At 41.2% G+C, this 20,243-nt stretch overlaps 1 protein-coding gene across 2 annotated transcripts in view; it reads left to right on the top strand.

The window, feature by feature from the left end:
• The window catches only part of CCDC148 (coiled-coil domain containing 148), a 482,246-nt gene extending 462,581 nt beyond the window's left edge, over window positions 1-19,665 (top strand). For both annotated transcript variants that reach the window (XR_009504110.1, XR_009504104.1), the window contains exons 20-21: window positions 16,227-16,263; window positions 19,469-19,665. The gene's annotated coding sequence lies outside the window, so the exon portion shown is untranslated. The remainder of the gene's footprint in view (window positions 1-16,226; window positions 16,264-19,468) is intronic.
• The last annotated feature ends 578 nt before the right edge of the window (window positions 19,666-20,243 follow it).

The following is a 20,243-nucleotide window of genomic DNA, read 5'->3' as shown; positions in this document are numbered from 1 at the left end:
CAGAAACGAAGACTCGACACAGTCATAAATAAATAAATAAAAGAACGTGAATTTCTTTAAAAAAAAAAAAAAAAAAAGACATAACAGTAGACACTAGTGTATAGGCTCCAGTTCACAGTCAAACTGTGTCTCACATGGGCAACTCCATATAGCTGACTTCTGGATAATTACAGAGATTAATTTGTTTACCATGTAGGATCCACCAAATAAGAAGTCAAGTTGAAGTAAAAAATGTAGCTAACATTTATTAAGCATTTATTATATCCCTAGTACTGAGCAAATTACCTCACGTGTATCTTGTTTAATTCTCAAAGCTGACTTGGGAGGTAGATTGATTTTGCTAAGGCTCCTGGGTTGTATCCTAGGTAAACCAAGAAAAAAGATTTATCGGAAGGCCTCTGGACTGGCTCACAACCAGAAGAGCTGCACAAGTAGGGTTCGGAAAGACAGAAGTGACAACAGCTCTGAGGAACTCAGTCCCAGCCCGTAGTGCTTTCCTCAGTCTATGCTGCTGTCTTCAGATAACTATCTAAACTGCCTTCCACTTCTGTGCGTTTTCACTTGCAATTTGAATTCCAAGCAGAGTTAATCTGACCTTGCTGGGACAAAGGCACTGTCATTGGCCCCTGTCTGGGACAAAGCCCACCTTACCAGAAGAGCTGGTTCAGTTATGAAAGAAGAGTTAAGAGGAAGAATGGAACAGACCAAAGTGATAATTGCTTCATAAATAATGTTACCTTCATTTTACAGATGGGGAAAAACCATGCCTCAGAGACTTTAAATTTAGTAGCAAGTTGTAAAGCCGTAATCTGAACCCAATTCTGCCCAATCCGGAGTCTCGTTTCTTAACCACTATTCTCATCCCTAAATCTGCCACAGCCCAGGAATCAAAACAGATTCTGAGGCAGTTTCCATGTGACGTTACCTGGAAGATTTGTGGTACTTTTGTGAATGTTGAGACCCAGGAAAGTATTTGTACAGTGAGATCTCTCTCTGTTCATTCATTTGGTGAGTATTTTGTGAGCACATATTGATGGCTAAGCATTGGGAATGCAGTGTTGAACAAGGTGGGCACATTTCATAGCTTAAGTCTGGATGCAGAAAGCAAAAACTCAACTCAAACAAAATTAATTATTTATTGACTCGGGAATGGGCAATCTAAGGGAGAAACAGGCTTCAGCAAAGCTAGATGCAGTGCCATCGGGGCGTCTCTCTCCCTCTCCATGTGAAGGCAAAGATAGCCACCAGCATCACCAGGTCTGCACCATCCCAACAGCCAGCAAAAGCAAGGGAAAAAAACCTCTTTTCTCCCAGCATTTATGGCAGTTCTGAAAAAAAATCTGACTGGCCCCTCGTGGATCATGTGCTGAACAACAACTTAGATTCCAATCACTCTGACCAGGTAAATGGTGGACACATTCTGACCTGCTCTTCTGACTCCTGTGTCCATTTCCACGGTGGAATTTGTGGGACCACATGATTGACAGACTCACCAGGATCACGCAGAGTAGGATAAAAGCACTCCTCCCAAATAAAAGAAAGGTGTCTTTCTAGAAAAGGGGGGGAAGGGATGGCAGGCAGAAAAAATATCACATTGTGTACAAACCATGATTCCCTGCTCTCGTGACCTAGAAATTCTACCTTCTCAAAGCCTTTTCTGTCTATGCCCGTCATAATCGTAGGCACTGGAAGTACAAGCTGATCTTCCCTCTGCAGGGGAAAGTAAAAAAAGTATATGAAACCCTTTCTGCAGATCAGCTAGTTAAAAAGGCTGAAAAACAAATCTATACCAGTGCATTCAAAGTGGAATCTACCAGCCAGTGGCAACACCATCACCTGAGAGCTTGTTTGAAATGCAGATCCTTCGTCCCTACCTCACCTCATCAATCGGAATTACTTCTATATGATTCTTACACTAATGGCTGGTCTATACTGGAGTCTGCAAAATGAAAGTTCCAGAAGGGACACTGGGGAAAAATAAGATCATGTGGGAGAGAAGTAAATCAAAACTAGGATGAAACACAAAAAATAAAAGTATGAAATAAAAGGGAGAAAGGGAGAGGAAGAAAAGCAAAGACATCCACAGTAGTAGAAGCAGCATTTGGATGGACACGGCACGTTCTCAGGAGTCAGACGTAGCTTTCAAGCCTACGGGCTACTTTACCCTCAGGTCTCTGAGGGTTTTGTGTAGAAGTGATGACTCTGCAGCATGAGCATGGAAAGAGCATGGGCTTAGGAGGCAGAAAGGAGGCCTGGGTGTGAATTCTCATTTTACCACTGATCAGCCTTATGAATTTAGGCAGATTACTCATCCTCTCTGATATCAGTCTTCTGATCTGTAAATTGAGCATAATACTTTCCTCACAGTATCCTCCCGAGGCTTGAGAGAGAAAATGTATGCAAAATACCCAGCAAAATGGTTGTTTATTGTGTTAGTTGCCTCCTGTTTCTCTTAACCCTCTCTGCAGAACTAAGACTAAGAGGTGGAAAGAATTTGGAAAGAGACAGATTGGGGTTCAATACGAGAAAGGGTTCATATGTTGGAACCCCGACCCCCAATGTGACTGTATTTGGAGATATGGCCCTCACGGAGGTAATTAAGGTGAAATGAGGTTTTAAAGGTGGAACCCTGATCCAATAGGATTAGTGACCTTAAAAGAACAGATACCAGAAAACTTGTTCTCTCTCCACCATGTGAGGATGCAGCAAAGAGAGCTGTCACCAGGAACTGATTCCTGCCGGAACCTTGATCTTGGACTTTCCAGCTTCCACAGATATGAGAAAATAAATTGCTGTTGTTTAAGCCACTCGGCCTATGGTATTTTATTATTGCAGCTGAAGCAAACTAAGATACTCCCCTCACTGGAATCATTAAAACAAGCTGACAGTCACCTCTCAGAGATAGAGAGGAACTTTCTGCAGGAGGACAGTGCATGAGGGCAAACGATCCCTAAAAGCCTATCCCAGGGCTTCTCAACCACGGCTGCACATTAGAATCACCTGGGGAACTTTAAAAACAATACTGATGCCCAAGCTCTCCTTCCCAGGCCAATTAAATCAGGATCTCTGGGTGTGTGCATTTTTAGATAGTGTCCCAGGTGATTTTACTGTTCAGCCAAGGCAAGGTTGAGAATTACTCCCTTAAGAGATCTGAGACCCTTTCCAGCTCTGAGTTATTATTAATTTATGGAGACTTACATCTGGTGATACAAGAATGGAATGTGTCATGAACCTCATTTTACAGGTATGGGAGAGGGAAGAGATAGAATTGTGAAGGTAAACTCCCATGTCCTAGGTGAGCTGATAGTGAAGTTATAATATCATATCTTTCTGTCTGTGACCTTTGGAACCCTCTAGTAAGATGCAAACTACTTTTAGCTGTGTAGTAGAAGTCTCTTGTTTTTGCTAGGCCAGCATCCCTACCCTTGTTTTGGAAGAAGCTTGTCTTTTGGGGGGACTACAACTTCTCAATTCTGTGGAGTCTTACTAGGACTGTCAATCACAGGGTCCCCTCTATGACCCAAACTAAGCCAATCAGACTCTTTCTTCAGGGAGAATGACAGTGGAAATCTAGATTGGTGGGTTGGGTTGTTCCCGCGGCGCGACCTGAAGAAACAGCATGTACTCCTTACTAAGATCATGTTGCTCCCTGCTTTCCTTTCTTCCCAAGCCCTGGCTCTCAGCATTTCCTTTAATTAGGTGAACTATAAAGTCTGCTTCCAACAAATTCTATTTTCCACTTGGTGAGTCAGACCTTCTTTCAGTTGCTTGCGTAAGTGGCTCAAAAATTGGTACCGGGAAGTGGACACAGCAAGAACAGGCTTTTAGCTGTGGAAATAGCAGAAGTAGGTAGGTGCAAGGCAGTAGGAATTCCCCGATTCAGTTGAGAAGGTTGAGCCAGTTCTTTTTCTTGAAATTCCCAGTTGTCACATGCACCAATAAATTTTCCTTTTGCTCAATCTAGTTCTGATTACTATAAACTACTTATTCGAGATGCAAAGAGTTACACTAGTAAGATGTTCTTTGTCGTTATTTGGGGGATTGGAGGGCTGGGGCTGCCACTGGGTATGCCTGATAGCACTTTTTTTTAAGCCATTAGAGTAGGCTCTGTGCACAGCAAGCCCTGGCCCAAACCAAGCATTTTGCTTTTATAGCCCTCAAACCAATAAATGAGAACAGAAATGTAGGTACAGAGAGAAGTACCCAACCAAACTCCCCATCTTTCTAAGATTACTAGAAAGAGCCTATGGAAAGCAAAAAGGCAGAGCACAACAGGTGAACATCATAATTATGATGATGGCCACCATTTGTTAAGTCCTTACTATGTGCTAGACACTGGGTTTTATGTCATTTAATCCTAGAAGACTGATACTGTTTTGTTTTGTTTTGTTTCTAAGGTTGAGCTGCAGATGCCCAGAATTGAATTGATTCAATCAGTCGCTTTTCCGTTACTGACGTGATATAATCATCTGTCTAGACATGACCCCTCTTTTTTCTTATCTCTTTTATCCCTCATCCCTGAGTGTATCTAATGTGTGTCCTTCCAATCTATTTTCCATAGACTTAAAGATCCACAAAAATATGTAGCGTAGTGTCTGCTTTTAAAATGTATATAAATGGATCATACGGCACGTCTCACTCTGCAATTTGCTTTTTTTATACAGCATTAAGTTTCTGAGATCCATCCATGTTGATATATATAGATAGAGCTAGTTCATCTATTTAAACTGCTCCATTGTATACTATCATAATGATATACTATACCTTACCTATGAATTTTTTCCTGATGGATATCTAGACTGTTGCTAATTCCTATTGTACAAAGTGCCTCAATGAATAAGCTTGTACACATCTCTCAATGCATTGTGCAAGAGTCTCTCTAGGATTTACCTAGAAGTGGAATTGCTGCACTTTAAGCTTCATGTATTTTCAGTTTTAGTAAATCCTGCCAAATTACTTTACAAAATAGCTTTACTAATTTACACTCCCACCAACAGTATATGAAAGTTCTTGGAATAGATACTATTATCTCCATTTTGCAGATGAGGAAACATACAAAATGTCCAAAGTTAAGCACTGTATCTATCTGAACTATGTCTGTCTAGTTCCAGAACTACACTATACAATATATACTAAATAACAGTTGGAAATGCAAGTGACAGAACCCCCTAACAGTGGCTTAAGTAATACGGGCATTTATCATCTCACTTAACAAAGATATTAGAGGGAGGTGGTTCCAGAGCAGCTCAGCTGTATCATCAGCAAGATGAACACTTTTTAATTTCACCATCCTTAGCTGTTGAATTTTCACCCTTATTCTATCTCGTCTCAGCCCTAGGATGGCTGACATTGCTGACATCACTGCTGAGTTCCGAGCAGGAAAGAGGGAAACAATGGCACTATGAAGCTCTGTTCTTGTTCTTATCCTTTTTCTAGGAAAGAAAAACGCCTTCCTTGAATCCCCACTCACCCCAATCTACTTCCTTTTTTGTCTCATTGATCAGAGCCTACTATTGGACCAACCTTCAGGCAAAATGGAATGAGATTATTACGTCTAGTTTAGCTCAACCATGACTCAGCCACTGAGGCTACAGGGAGCGTTTACCTTCCTGGATTTCAGATCATCTCCATGTCTAAAATCTGTTCTGTCAGCAAGAAATAAAGGCAGTGACTGTTAGATAGCAACTTGGTTTTTCTTCCATCTCTCTGGCCTTTTTTTTTCCTTCAGATTTTTTTGCTGGCTTCTCCTGATCACTCAGATGTTAAATCCTTGCTTTGTCTTGGACCTTTTCTCTTCCCAACATACTTACAAGAAGACCAACAGATGGCCAGCAGGCCAAATTTGAGTTTGTGACCCCTACTGTATACTTTCTCCCTATGCTGAGAGCATCCCTTTTCATAGCTTCAGTTACCAGTTACATATTGATAACTCCTAAATTTGTATCTTCCTCCTCATTCATGAGCTACATATGTACCATATGTACCATAGCCTACTTAGATATTCCTAAGACTCATCAAACTCAGCATGTCCAAAACTGAGCTTTTCATCTCCCACCCAGACTTGCTCTTTCTTCTGGTGCATCCTATCTAAGTGAATACCACCCCCTTCCACCAGGTTGCTCAAGTCAGAGCTCTTTGAGACTTCCCACACGAGAGCTCTCAAATTTGTCTGCTTTTCTTCATCTCCACTGCAAACACCTTGATCTGAAACTCTGTTGCTACAGTGTTTGTGGTACGGACCAGAAGCATGGGCACCTGCCTTGTAAATGCAGATCTCAAGCCCTACCCTAGACCTCCTGAATCAGAATCTGCTTTTTATCAAGGTCCCCAGGGAATTCATTCAAATTTGAGAACTTCTCATCTTGACTTTTGACAAGACAATATCTGGTCTCCCTGCATCAATCTCTTGCCCCCTAAAATTCTCTCTCTGTACTGCGAACTGCATAAGTCACTTCCCTCATTGAATTCCGTAACTAGCTCCCCATTGCTTTGCAGATAGAAGACAAAAGCTTATAGAATACAAAGCCCTACCAAAGTTCCCCTCCTGCCTAGTTCTGGTTTGCCCTCTGGGCTTCAGCCACATTTGTATTCTTCCAATTCCTGTGCCAGGCCTTGTTTTTCCCCTCAGGGACTTTTTACCTGCTGCTCCCCTATACCTGCTTGATCTCAGCTTCCCGTGGTGCATAGCTAACTCCTACTCCTTCACCTCCTCAGAGAAGCCCCCTCTCTTACAACCCATGTGAGGTCAGCCGCTCTCATGCTAAGCTCTCTTTGCACACTGTGCTCCTTCAAAAGTTTATCATAGTTGTACTGAAATAATGGAGTGTGTGTGTTTCACTGTGTAACAGCAGTCTGCCTCCATTGAATTGAAGGCTCAGGGACTGCCTCAGCTCTTGCATTGTTACATCCTTCCAGCGCCTAGCACAGTGCTTGATACATGTTACACATCAATGAGTAGCTGTTGACTTGATGAATATGAATGAATAATCATCCCCAGGGAGCTGTCCTGGCTCAGGGTGGCCTTGCTTTCTTAGTTCAACAGGAATCAAGAATCTGAAAAAGACTGAGGAGGGCCAAGGGAGTATAATTTGGCCACCAGCAAGCAAATCAGGATGAAAATGTCCAATTCTGACAGATGTACCCTGTGCACGTGCTGAAAAGAAAACAGAAGCAGCTCGCCTCAGAGTGATGGTAAACAGTTTGTTCCCTGGCCAGTACCCTCCTCCTCAATACACTCCCAAGCTGACCTTTGGAAGGACTTTTGTATAGTGGGAGGTCTCTTGTAACCTCCAGTGAATAAGGGTGTGAAGTGGTGTTTGCTTTTTTCCCTTTGTTCTCTGGCTAAGAAAAGTCTGGAGGCGGTTGAGTGAGGCTTAGTAATACAATTGCCTTCCCTTTCAAATGCTAAAAAGGGTTTTTGCTCCTGGTTTAGTATAATCTGAGCCTTGTAGAGGTCTGGAAGGGATCCACTCCCCTTCCTTTTGGCATCTTATTTCCTCCAGGCTAGGGACAACTTCACAATTAATAGAAAAACCAAAGCTGTAATAGTCAACATTGCCCTCCAAGCATCTCTGTGTGGTGAGCGGCATAGGAGAGTTAATCACTAAACTGACAGGGAAGGCCTCCAGGAGAAATGCAGGATGTATACAGCCCCACTGTCCTGGATCTGGCTAGAGATCCCGGCGTCCGTGGCATTCTCTTCCAGAGAGAGCTGGAATCAGAGGTTGGCTTCCTCAAGTTGGCTGCTATCACAGCCTTTTAACTCCCATACAGGTGTGGATCTGGGGCTTGGGGGAGCACAGTGGTTATACAACTTGGAGGGCTCTCTTCAAGAAAGAGAACACAAAACTATGAATACAGTCAGATTTGAGGCTTTGAAAAGAACAACTGAGGGTCATCATTGGCTTCATGATACCGTTACCCAAAAACAGGGTTCGCCTCTTGTTGGGTGTCGAGCCAAAAGACACAGCAAAGCCAAAGATCAGGAGAAGGAAGGACTTATTTCTTGCAGCAAGTAAGGAGAACACTGGAGACCTTTCCCAAAGCAATGTCTCCCTGAACTGCAAAATTGGGCAAGTTTTAAGCTAAGGGTACGTGCACATCCACGAAGAGGGTTGGGGAGGGTTAGGTATATTCATAAAGGGCTTGAACAAAGGAGAATTCAGCTTAGAATTAGGGCAAAGGTCGGCAGAATCCAGGCTTTAGTTGATTGAAGTCACAAGGGTCAGGAAAGGTCAGCGTCATCATATCTTAGGTTCTGACCAGCCTGGGGTCTCAGCGTGTAGTTACCATCCTCCACCTGGGTGGGAGCCTTAGTTCCTGCAGAACTCAAAAATATGTATCGGATTGTGATGTATATCCCTTGAGGAGTAACTAGGACTCTTTTATTGCTGAACTATTGTTTCCTGACTGCTTTTCCTTTGTTCCTGTGTTCCCTCACTTCCCTTCCCATCATTAATTGCTGAGACCTGTTCAAAGGCAAGCGTTGTGGTCAGGCTTGGAAAACAAAATGGCTTAGGCCAAAAATGACTTCTCTTATGTCAAGAAAACTGCCTGGTTCTCTTTCTCCAGGGACCCTCTACTCTTTCTGCTTACAGGACCTCCGCTTCTGCCCCCTAGCAAAGTATACTAGAAAAGCTGAGGCTTGCAAGCCCTTGGACAAGTTATTCCCTCCCTAGAGCCTTAATTGGGTAATCTGTAAAATGGGACCCTCTATGTATAGAACTGATGGGCGGGAAAGACACATGAGAGAAAAGAAAGTATACCTAGTGTTTGATAGGAGGTACTTAATTAAAATGCCATTTTGGAGACCTCCTCTCTGGGAAGTTATGGATCTGTTCTGGGCTAGCTTCTCCTCTTCCTTGTCTCCTTTAGCTTTATTGAAGTTTTTTCAGGTATTATTGTAATCCACCTAGAATATATATTATTAGTTTGAGACTTAGCAGAAGTTCCCAAACTGGTAGCTGAAGTCAATACATTTTTTTGGAGATCGCAAGGATTTCTAACAAGTTTAATTTATTTTACTTTTTAAAGAGCCAGTCCAAGGTAGTTGTCGCTATTGTTGTCTTTTGGGGCTTGTTTAATTTGATGTGTTGTTTAATTTTTTTGCCACTGTGCAAAAGGTAATCCAAAGGTCAGTCTGGTGTGTGGTATGTGGTGTGGTATGTGTGCGTGTGTGTGTGTGTATGTGTGTGTGTGTGTGTGTGTACAGGCTGTGAATCATATTGTTTACCATCCCTAACGTCTGCCATCCCTCACCAGCTCCATGTTTATAATCCTGAAGACATCTGAGTTTATCATAAGTCAGAATCAGCTAGTAAATCTTCAGAGAAATGGAAAAGGAAGAAGGAAAATAAAAGGACAATGATGTGAAATCATAGGTCACAAGTAGGTCAATAGTACTGGGGTTAGTTGGGGAGTCCCTGGCCTTGTACTACCTTGTTCAACCCCCAGCCTTGCCACTTACCAGTTTTTAACCTATAGCTGTATTCATTTGAACTTTTAAAATCTCACTTTGCTCATCTATAAAACTGGGATATTTATAGGACTTTCCTTAGAGGTTCACTATGAGGATTAAATGAGAAAATCCTCTCAATGTGCAAAGAATAGTAATTAGAATAGGGTAAACCCTCAATAAATGGTAGTTATCATTAAGAGCACGTCCTGTATAGCCTATATTGTGCATTATATACATCACCTCATGTTCACAACACTGGGAGGTTAAATGACCTGCCCAAGATGGGGAAATGCAGTTTAGACAAGAATCTAGTTTTAACAAGTCTCCATTTACTGCTCTTTACCAAATCAAAGACCCATGGGTTTGTAAGATGAATGCCTATTTCCAAGTATTAAAATGTGGGGAAAAATATGTTTCTCAGAAATGAAATATAGTAGTGTTCTTTCCACCACTACATCTTGCATCTCTCCCCCACATTTCTCTCCATTAAAACTGTTAAAAGGTAAGCTGAGATATATTAAAATTTTTAAGAGTTTATTTGAGCAAAAATTGATTTGGATCTGGCAGCATCCAATCTAGCAGATAGAAAGGAGCTCCAAGGAGCTGTACCAAATGAAAAAGACTTTTATAGGCAGAAAGGAGCAGGCCTTTTTTATTAGGCAAAAAGTGGGTTGGTTATCGCAAGGTTACTTTCTTTAGGGGATGGCAGGGATCTATCAAGCAGATTACCTAACTAGTGATGATCAGAGATTCCTGATTGGTTTAAAATTCCATTTCTGCTAGAGCAGAAACTGTAATTCAGTTAAGTCTCAGTTTGGTGACGTGGGGCTTAGCCTAAGTGACTCCATTTGGGGCCATTTGTCTTGTTCTTTTTTTAAATAGCACATTGTTCAATAGTATATGCGCCCATTTCCGGCATTATTTATTAGCTGGATTGCATACAGAGACATCAGTGTTACATATAGGGACATCAGTGTGGGGTCCTGTAGAGTTCTCATTGTACCCTCCATTGTTTTCACCTTCAAGATGTGATCCAGATACATGGCAGATCAAGCTGGCAAGGCCACATTTTTCCCATCTCAAGAAAACTACTAGGCAACTTTGTGGTGATGTACAAAAGTATATCCTAATCCAAGTTTTAAGCTGATAAACTCTGTAGGGCACTTTGGCTGAGGCTGGGGAGACCTGGATGTGGAAATCCCCCTGTGGGAAACACATGATGTAAGAAATAAACATGTTGTTTGGGATGGAGGACCCAAGTCCACCTGCAAATTCTTCAGCACAATAGCTTTGAGACTTTAGACAAATGACATTGTCTATAAAATGACACCAATAATCCCACCCTGCCTACTTCTGAACATCAGAGTGAGGATCCAGGAGATCACGCATGTGAAATATAATGTGTGTGGGTGTGTGATACAGATGTAACCTTTTTTAATGTAACTGTTCATTGCTATAGCTTGTTATTTTTAGGGGAAATGAGATGGTGGAAGTTGGACAAGTTACATATAGAAAAGGTACATGCATATATGATTGTATGTGTATTCTGAAAAGCCTAGAAGGGCAAATGTCAAACTGTTTATTGTGATGGGGTTTTCTTTTTTTTTTTTCTTTTGGCCATGCAACTTGTGGGATCTTAGTTTCCCCACTAGGAATCGAACCCGGGCCCTCGGCAGTGAGAGTGCAGAATCCTAACCCCTGGACTGCCAGGGAATTCCCCGGGGCGGGGGGGGGGGTTCATATTTACTTCTATGTTTGTGGATTGTTTGAATGATTTTTACAACAAACATGTATTTTTATAATACTTTTATTTCAATAAATTCCTCAAAAGCAACAAAGAACCCCTGTGCTAAACAGAAGTTCTTTCAAAAGCTATGATCTGGACAAATTGAATCCATTTTAACACATCTTATTCTAGACCCCTACCCCACCCCCAGTATGTTATCAGACCATGTGAAAACCAGCCCCTACTCACCCACTTCTCTTTAAATTCTACAGCCTAATATTTGGTTGTTGTTGGTTTTATTAGATAGATATCTAAGTATCTATAGATATTTAGTTAGATACCCTCGTGTAAGATTGGAATACTAATTTTCATACCACTGAATATCAACATTTATAATCAAAAGGGATCCAGTTAGAGCAGAGAATCAGCAATTTCCTCAAATCGGAAGCACAACATCTCAGAAATTAAAAGTTTCCCATAGAGTTCCCTGGTGGTCTAGTGGTTGGGATTTGGTGCTTTCACTGGTGTGGCCTGGGTTCAGTCCCTGGTCCGGGAACTAAGATCCTCGCAAGCAGTGCAGCAGGGTCAAAAAAAAAAAAGTTTCCCATAAAAGGTTAAAGACAAAATTTACGTTTTAGGAAAACTGAAATATGTAATTTCACCTCAGTGGCCAGTCTTTGTCTGGCTCTTTTGCTAGTCAAACTTCTTCCTCTCATTTTAGAAACTGGTAACATGTTTATAGCTCTGTCTTCAGACCAACCTACTCTCTAACAGACTTTTCTCTAGAGATCTCCTGCATTCCTCACTTCCCCATGTATCTAGTACTATCTCTTTGCGTATAAATTCCAAATATTTTTCTCTAGCCTAACCACCCTTTTTTGTTTCTATAAGGCTTTTAAAATTATCAGGTCAATTTGGGTTCATTGCTCGTATCTCAACCCAAACAAACTGAAAGCCAAATTAATCTTTTTTTTTTTTTTTTCCCACACCATAATTCTCCCCAGTAAACCAGGGCTGGCCAAGATTGTCATTTATCTTTAACTTCTCCCTTCTCTGTGCCCCTCTTCCCCACAATGCTTTGCTTAGATTTTTATGACATCCTTTGCTTTTTCCCATGTCTACTCCCAGCTCCTGGTTCAGGCTCTTGCTTTCACAAAAAGCAACGTGAGTAAAGAGAGACAAGCAACGGGAGGTCAGGAAGCCCTCACAATGGGACTAGCACGTGACTCAGAACTTGAAAGGTATTCCCCTTAAGTGGAAAAAGTTATTCCAGAATAATGGAACAGCATCAATAGGGGCACCCCAGGCATAGAAATGCCTGGCATCATTAAAGAAAGGCAAGGAAGATGGTGGGGCTTTCAGGATGGGTATGTATAGATATTCTCAGGGATCAGGCTGGTCACGTATGTTCATTCCTGGAAGACTGAATTTCAATCTGTAAGTAGTGGAAAAATACAGACTTATGTGGCAAGAAAACCTGTTATAAAACTGTGTGATAGTTAAGGGAACAAATCATGCAAGCATTGATTATGGCAATAGGAATTGACACACAACATGTTGAACTCTTAGAATCAATTGTTTGAGTGACTAGTTGCTCGTGGGAGCAGAAAGGGTGGGAGATGAAGGTGCCAGAGATGGCTGAGTTTAGTAGCTTGGGTGTTGAGAAGCATGCCTTGCCTTGAGGAGAAATGCAAATTAAGCTTTGTGCTCGTGAATGACAGTCAAGCTCAGTTTTAGCCATGTAGAGTGTGATGTGTTGGTGAGATATACAGGTGGAGGTGTCCGAAACACCCTATTACCTCTGTGAGGATGATTGCCTGGGAAATCTATTCCTGGCTCCCTGTTGCATATATGGCTTTTATTTATATGTTCCATCAACACAGAGACAACCTGTCTAGTGCTGAACCCATCATGATTCATTCAAGCCACTTTCACCTTCCCAGTGCCCCATGTTGGTTAATGATGTTTTCATTTCCTAGACTCCCTTGTCTACTACCTGTGGGTTGTTTTCAATTCCTCTCTCCTTTGATGCTCATATTTATTTAGGCACCAAATTGTACTGATTTTTCCTTTACAGTGTCTCTCATGTCCACATGTCTTCTACCTCTTCTAACTCTTTAAATTGCCTAATTGCCTGGTCCTTATTTTTTATAGCATAATAACCACCTTTTGATGAGACCCTTGCCTCCAGAATGTTTACTAACAACCCATTCTGTCTACCACAATAAGGTTACTCTTCCAAAAACCCTAAACTGATCTTTTCACTCCCTTTCTCACAACTTTTGATTGACTTTCTGTCATCAACAAGAGAAAGTTCAAATTCCTTAATATTATAAAATTCATAATATATCTACTCTAGCATTCTCTCCAGCCAAACCGATCTATTTACCATCTGGGAACCTATTTTTCTCTCTCCCAGCCTTGCTTTATTGCTTGCAGTTTTATTGGAGCTCACAGAGAGTGAAAGATAAATTCATAGAAATACCTTGAAGTGTAAGAAGAGAGGGGCTTGGTATTCTGGCAGAGTCTCAAATGGGGCTCCATTGAATACACCCAGCTACCCTGGCATGCTGGTGGGCTCCAATCACAGACCTAAAGTCTAGGGAAGGGAAGGAAAAGAGAAAAGAAGAGGAAATGAGAAAAGAAGGGAAGGAAGAGGAGATACAGGAAAGAGAGGTGTAGGAGTTAGCCAGGAATGACACAAATATCAGAGTGCAAATTAACAGTCTTCATAAACTTAAAAGTGATTATCCTCTTGTCTCTGAGCTTCTTAAGGGCAGAAACCAGGTCTGATTTTCTTTGTCTCCCAGCACCCAGCACAAAGACTGACACATAGATGCTGCTCCGTCAAGAATTCTTACATGAATTGTCAGCAATTCTTGTCTTCTTCTTTGAAAAGGTCTCCATTCCTTCACTATCCCCCTCAGGTTGTATTTTGCAATCGTAAAATTTTATTTTGCTTTTCATGTACCTTTTCTAAAATGTCCAGAACAATATTGAAGAAAAAAGAAAAGAGCACTTGAAAAAAGAGTTTTTTTAAATATGGCATATAATGGGAAAAATGATTTACCCCAACCTAGTCTTATTTTTTCATATATTTCCAGAATCATACTCGATTTTCTGTCTCATTTCCAGCAGCTTATGAGTAACTTTAACCATTAACTCTTTCCAGCAACAATCATTCATTGTTAGCCACTGCCCTTGTTATGCTGGTATATAATGTTTTCCCTCTTAATAAACATATTACTCTGTGCTAGTTGCTAATGACGTTCATTCGCTCTGACTCCACCTCTTCTCCATCTTGCCAGACCATTTGGAATTCTAATCCTGTCCTGGATGCCCGCCTTCCTAACTGACGATGGGTGTCATCTGCTAACAGCATGTATCATCTGTCAGCTCTAGGAGCTTATTTTCTGTTCTATCCATGTAAATCATTGATGAAATATTAAAGAATCAGTCCCAGAATAGGGTCCTGTGGGGTATGGTTTCTAATATCCCTGAGTTTGACATGAGTGCCACTGATGGCGAACTCGTAAGACTACCTACCGCAGAGCCACACTTCCCCCAATGTGTTGATTGAATGCAGTCTTGGGGAAGATAACTAAGTCTTTCTGGGGCCAAAGAGCTGTGGAGAAGTTTAGGGAGAAACTTAGCATACTGACCGCCCACTTTTCTGCTAGGTACTTTACGTATATTAATTTAATCAATCCTTTCACAACTCTGTAAGGCAGTAAAGGGTAGTGGTTAACACCATGGATTCTAAGGTTGAACTGCCTGATGTTGCATTTTCACTCCATCATTTTCTAGCTTTCTGACTTGGTAAGATACTGAAATTTTCTGTGCTTTAGTTTTATCCTCTGAAAAATAAGAAGAATAGAATTCACCTCAGAGGATTGTTTTGAGGATTCCATTGCACATAAAGCACTTAAATAGTGCCTGACACATAGAGAAGCTTCTACAAATCTTAGCTGTTATTATCCCAAACTAAAATTGAAGAAACTGAGTTGGTATGCAGCAGAGTCAAAATCTGAGGCCCTGGAGTGTCTGACTCCAATTCTTAACCTCTTTCTACTCTAATGTGCAGACTTTTAAATTTATATCCCACATATTTCCAAAAGAGAGTTCAGATGAAAATGGCCATAGCAATCAGAAATACATTAGATTTTATACCAAAACCTCATAATTTAAGCCGATATTTTTTGGTAGGGAGGTGTTTATATTTGATTAAAATCTTTTTAAAAGACAAGTTATTTTATAAGAAAAAAAATCAACCTAAGTTTAAAATTAAAATTATAAAATATTAGGTTTGAAAAACTATAGGGATCATCTGTTTCAAACTACTAGCTAATAAGAGATTCTTTGGGAGTTTTTTTTTTTCTTTTTACTTTTTTTCCCTAATAACATAAGTAGTACATGTTTGAAGTAGAAAACTTGGAAAACCCTGAGAAGCCCAGCAGAGGAAATTACCCATAATTCAAACACTCATGGTAATCACTATTAATGTTTTCTTGTATGCACTCTTTAGAGTTATTTTTCTGTACATAAATTTTCTTTACAAAATGGTAACACAATATATATGCTATTTTAGTAGCCTGTTTTTTTCACTTAGTAATAGATTATAAGCATTTCTAACATCATTATTTTATTGATCTGTAAAATCTGTAAAAAATAAATCATGAGAGAGTACCATAAATAATCTAACTAATCCCCTGTTGTTGGACATGTAGGTTGATCCTATTTTCTTTCCTACTATTATAAATAAAACTGTCATGAAGAATCTTGTATTATGTTGTTGCATAATTCTCTCATTATGCACAAATCCTTTTTATCCTTAACAGATGGTTAGCCAGCCTCTGTTTGATCACTTCCAGTAACAGGGAGCTCACTTCTTTGCCAGACAGCTCATTCCATTTATGGACAACTCTAATTGTTAGAAAGTTCTTTATTTTTAACCAAAATCTGTTCTCCTTAACTTACACTCATTGATTCTAGTTTTGTGGTCTGGAATTACCCAACGCAATCTTTCCTTTTTGTACTTGGCAGCCCATCAAATACACGAAGAAGACCATAATGAAACTCCGTAAGTATTCTCTTCCTGAAGATAAATATCCATGCTTATGAGTCTTATGATAAAAAAGGATAAGGAATTGGTAGCAGTAGGGGGTTCCTCATATAGGATATAAATTTGGTAACATCATATTTCCCTTTTTGCTGTGGCCTCCTGGAAGCTCAGAGCCTTATTGGTTGTCCCATCTTTGTAACAGTATAAACTTATCACCTCCATGTATATGCACTCTTTTCCCTTTGGTCTAATCATCCTATTTTGCCTGTATTTTTCCTGACTGTTATTTTTCCTTAAAAAGATTTTTTTTAACTGAAGTATATATCTCTGTAACCTCTGTACCTCTACAGTACAAGGTGTATCATAATCAAATAAGTTTCTCTATTTCCTTTAGGCAGTCTTTGTATGAAATCAGTTGATCACTTTTGTTCCCTCTTGCCATTTAATATACATTCAAGTCTTTTACTCCCAAAAGCTACCAGAATAATGGAATAGTTTCAATTCCCTGCCCCTTTTCGCTGGTGGAGAGGCTTAATGGAATGGGAAGATAGAAAACATAATCTCAATCCTACTGAATCATTAGTAGCTTCTATCAAATTCACAATATCTCCTCTGTCATCCAGCAGCACCATTTTCTGCTCTTGAAAGAGATTAGAATGCATATCTCACCAGCCTTCAGAGCAGTGATTAACATGCGTATGCCACGGCAGGGTTGACAAACCTTTCCATACCCACAAGAGGATGGATAATCCTCTCTGCAGCAGCTCTGAGAGGATGGTAGTATTGTCCTCATTTTACCCTAAGGGAGTGGAGGCTCCCAGAGGTGAGACTTGAACCCAGGTCCTCGAACTCTGAATCTGAGAGCCCAGCGCCGCCCCTGAAGCACACTGACTTCAGAAGAGCTCTGGCCTGGCCCAGACCACAAGGATTCCACTACTGTTGGACGGGAGGCAGGCGACTCTGCGTGTTCCTCCTTTTATTCGGAATCCAGCTCTGATTATCCTCTTCCCACAGAGAGAAGCGTGGTGGCTGCCAGTTGCATATGGCTTGACGAAGATAGGAGAGGACATAAAGGCGGCCCCCCTCCTCCCTGTGCTCCCGGATGAGAATCGAGCAGATTGTTTCCTATTTGGAGGAAGTGGATGTGAGAAACCTAAGGCAGCAGGCAAACCTCAGACGAGTGAGAATAAAAAATACTCCCCTGACCCCCTTGCGAGGTTTTGCCTGGAGGAGCCAGGTATGAAGGCACCAGGCTGTCTGTGGGCCAGAGAGCTAGAATGTTTCTGCCCCAGGAGCTTCCTTCCTGATTATCCCCTCCTGAAGAGAGGCTGTGATTGCCTTCGGCCTCCCTGGAAGACCTCCGTGCTGGCAGGCTGGCCTGGTGTAACAGCTCAGAGTTGAAACCCTCTTAAAAATAGCTGTTCCCTTCTGGGTTTAGCAACTCACACTTGAAAAGCTCTTTATTCTTTATAATGAATAGAGAGCAGGGACTTTTCATTGAAAAAGAAGAGCTGTAGCACAAAATAAAGGCAGGCTGAGGGTAGTTATTCTTTTGAAGTGGTGGACAGAGAGGACCTCAGCACTCAGCTTTCACAGGTATCAACCCTTTCCTTGGATTATTCCTGGAATAGAGGCGTAGAGAGGCTTTTGAGCAGCTCTTGCTGTCAAAAGCCCGTGTGTGGTGGGCAGTATTTTAGGTGACAGCACTAGCTAGAGACCAGCCGAGCAGCCTGAAGTTGAAATTTCAATCTAATTAATTGACTGAAGAAGCAAAAGACCTGAAGGAAAGGTTTAACTCTTTGCTACCCAAGCCTCTAAGGCTCGTGTCCATACCCTGGAAGGACTGAGAAGGGCTGAAAATAAAAGGATGGGAATGGGAGTTCAGGAAGCTGATGCCTACCTTGGTGGGAAGAATTACTGTTAGGTGTGTGATGGGGAATCTTGTTGGCCAGAAAGGCCAGATTCCTCAATTATGTCATTTCCAGAAAGAAAAAGGAGTTCAAATGGAGAAATGAGGTAAAACTCTTAGTCTACAATGTCAAGTCTTGTTTCTAAGTAATGTATTTTCTTTAAGTCAAATGAAATGCAGCTTTCAGGATCCCATTGAGCCGGTGAGAAATTCAATCTCAGCTATTATTTGTAACTTCAGTTATAAGCATCTGGGAGGCATATGTGTTGCATGAGAAAGAGGGGTAAGACATCTGAATCAGGCTGTGTAATTAAAGCTAGTCATTAGGCAAAAGACTTCAAATCACACTATCTTACCATAAGAAGTTTATTTCTTACCCAGTCTAACGTGGATATTTCTTGGTCAGGAAGCCATCCTGAGCAGCTCTCCTTAGGTGGAGATAAAAAAGCATAAGGAATTTAGCTCTCCTTAGGCGGTAACTCAGGGATCTGGGCTCCGTTCCATCATGGGCTCTTCCAGTCATTGTCTAGGCTTCACAATCCTTTGCTTTCTGCCACTCAGACCAGAAAGGCGTTGGAGGTGGCAATGGAGAGATCATAAGGACATCTTTAAGGGCCAGGCCTAAAAGCGGTGTACGTTACTTCAGTCCCCATTCCATTAGCCAGACTTAGTTACTTGGCTCCTATTAGATGCGAGGGGGCTGGCAGAGAAATAGAGTTGACCCGTGTGCCTGGGAAGGAGAGGCAAAATAGATTCTGATGAAACTTAGCAATCTCAACCAAAATATCTAATTTTTAGGCCACATGGTTCTTTCTGTTATTCTCTCTGTTTACCCCCACTTGGTCCAAAGAAAGCTGGTACTCTCTGTTGCAGTGGGATTTTTTGTTTTTTTGCTACTTTTCCCATATAATTTTTTAAAGTTGATATGTTGTATTTTCATTTTTATTCAGTTCAAGAAATTTTCTTTTTTTGGCCATGCATCATGCGGGATCTTAGTTCCCCAACCAGGGATCAAACCCTCGCCCCCTGCAGTGGAAACGTGGAGTCCTAACCACTGGACCGCCAGGGACCCCCTGGGGTTTTTTCATATTTACTTCTATGTTTGTGGATTGTTTGAATTATCTTTACAACAAACATGTATTTTATAATATTTCTATTTCAATAAAGTCGCAGCACTGGGATTTAATGAGGCTGGAAGCCATACCCTTCGTGGTCTTGCCACTTCTCCTGGTAAGGGGCATCGTGAACCCATCAAATTCTAACCCTTCTCTCTCTAAGGAAATCTATTTCTCCTTCTCTCTGATCTTCCTGTAGAACTCCTAGTACCACCTCTTCAACATGCTCAGCCTTTCACAGAAGATAAGAAGCAAAATTATCCTGAAACAGCTTTAGGTTCAGCCAACGAAAGACCCAGTAACCGAACCACCTTTGTGGAATGAAGGGAGGAGAAAAATACAGAGAGCACAACACAAATCTGTATTTCCATAAATCATCATGCCACAAAGCGCATGAGCCCCTGGCATTCATGAGGCATCTGACTCAAGACCTTCAAGTTCAAGAATGTCATCTTTTTTTTTTTTTTCCTTTTTTACTTCCATCACAACAATAGGTGATAGCTTTTTGTTCAGCATCATTTTCATAAGATGGAGAAGTTATAATCACCGTGATGGGATAAAGAGTAAGAACACAAAACACACAAACGAGATGGGGATATGCAGCAGTTGGTGAGGCTGTCGCTAGCTAGGCACGCCGACGCCACTTACCATTATGAGAGTGAGCCAGAGCCAAGTGCCTCAGCAGAGTAGCAAGTTCCTGACCACGTTCCTGACCATGGATCTCTGAGTCTCTCATAGAGAGTTGAAAATGCGGAGTGATAACTGCCATAGTTTGTTTTAATTTTCCTAAGAGACAAGACTTGGTAGGAGTTCATCTGGTGGTTTTATGAGTCCAAGTCTGTGTCTCCTTGAGAATTCCATTCCATGGGACTAAAGGAAATTCAAGTGCTATTCCACAGCCACAGAAATCTCAGAGGAATTGTGCTTCATGGGAGTGGCTTTAAAAGACAAGGTATGGGAGAAGGAGTCTGATT

This window comes from Balaenoptera ricei, chromosome 7, assembly GCF_028023285.1.
Source record: "Balaenoptera ricei isolate mBalRic1 chromosome 7, mBalRic1.hap2, whole genome shotgun sequence".
Lineage (NCBI taxonomy): Eukaryota > Metazoa > Chordata > Mammalia > Artiodactyla > Balaenopteridae > Balaenoptera > Balaenoptera ricei.
Note: the sequence above shows the minus strand (reverse complement) of the source record. Positions and strands in the feature narration are given on the sequence as shown.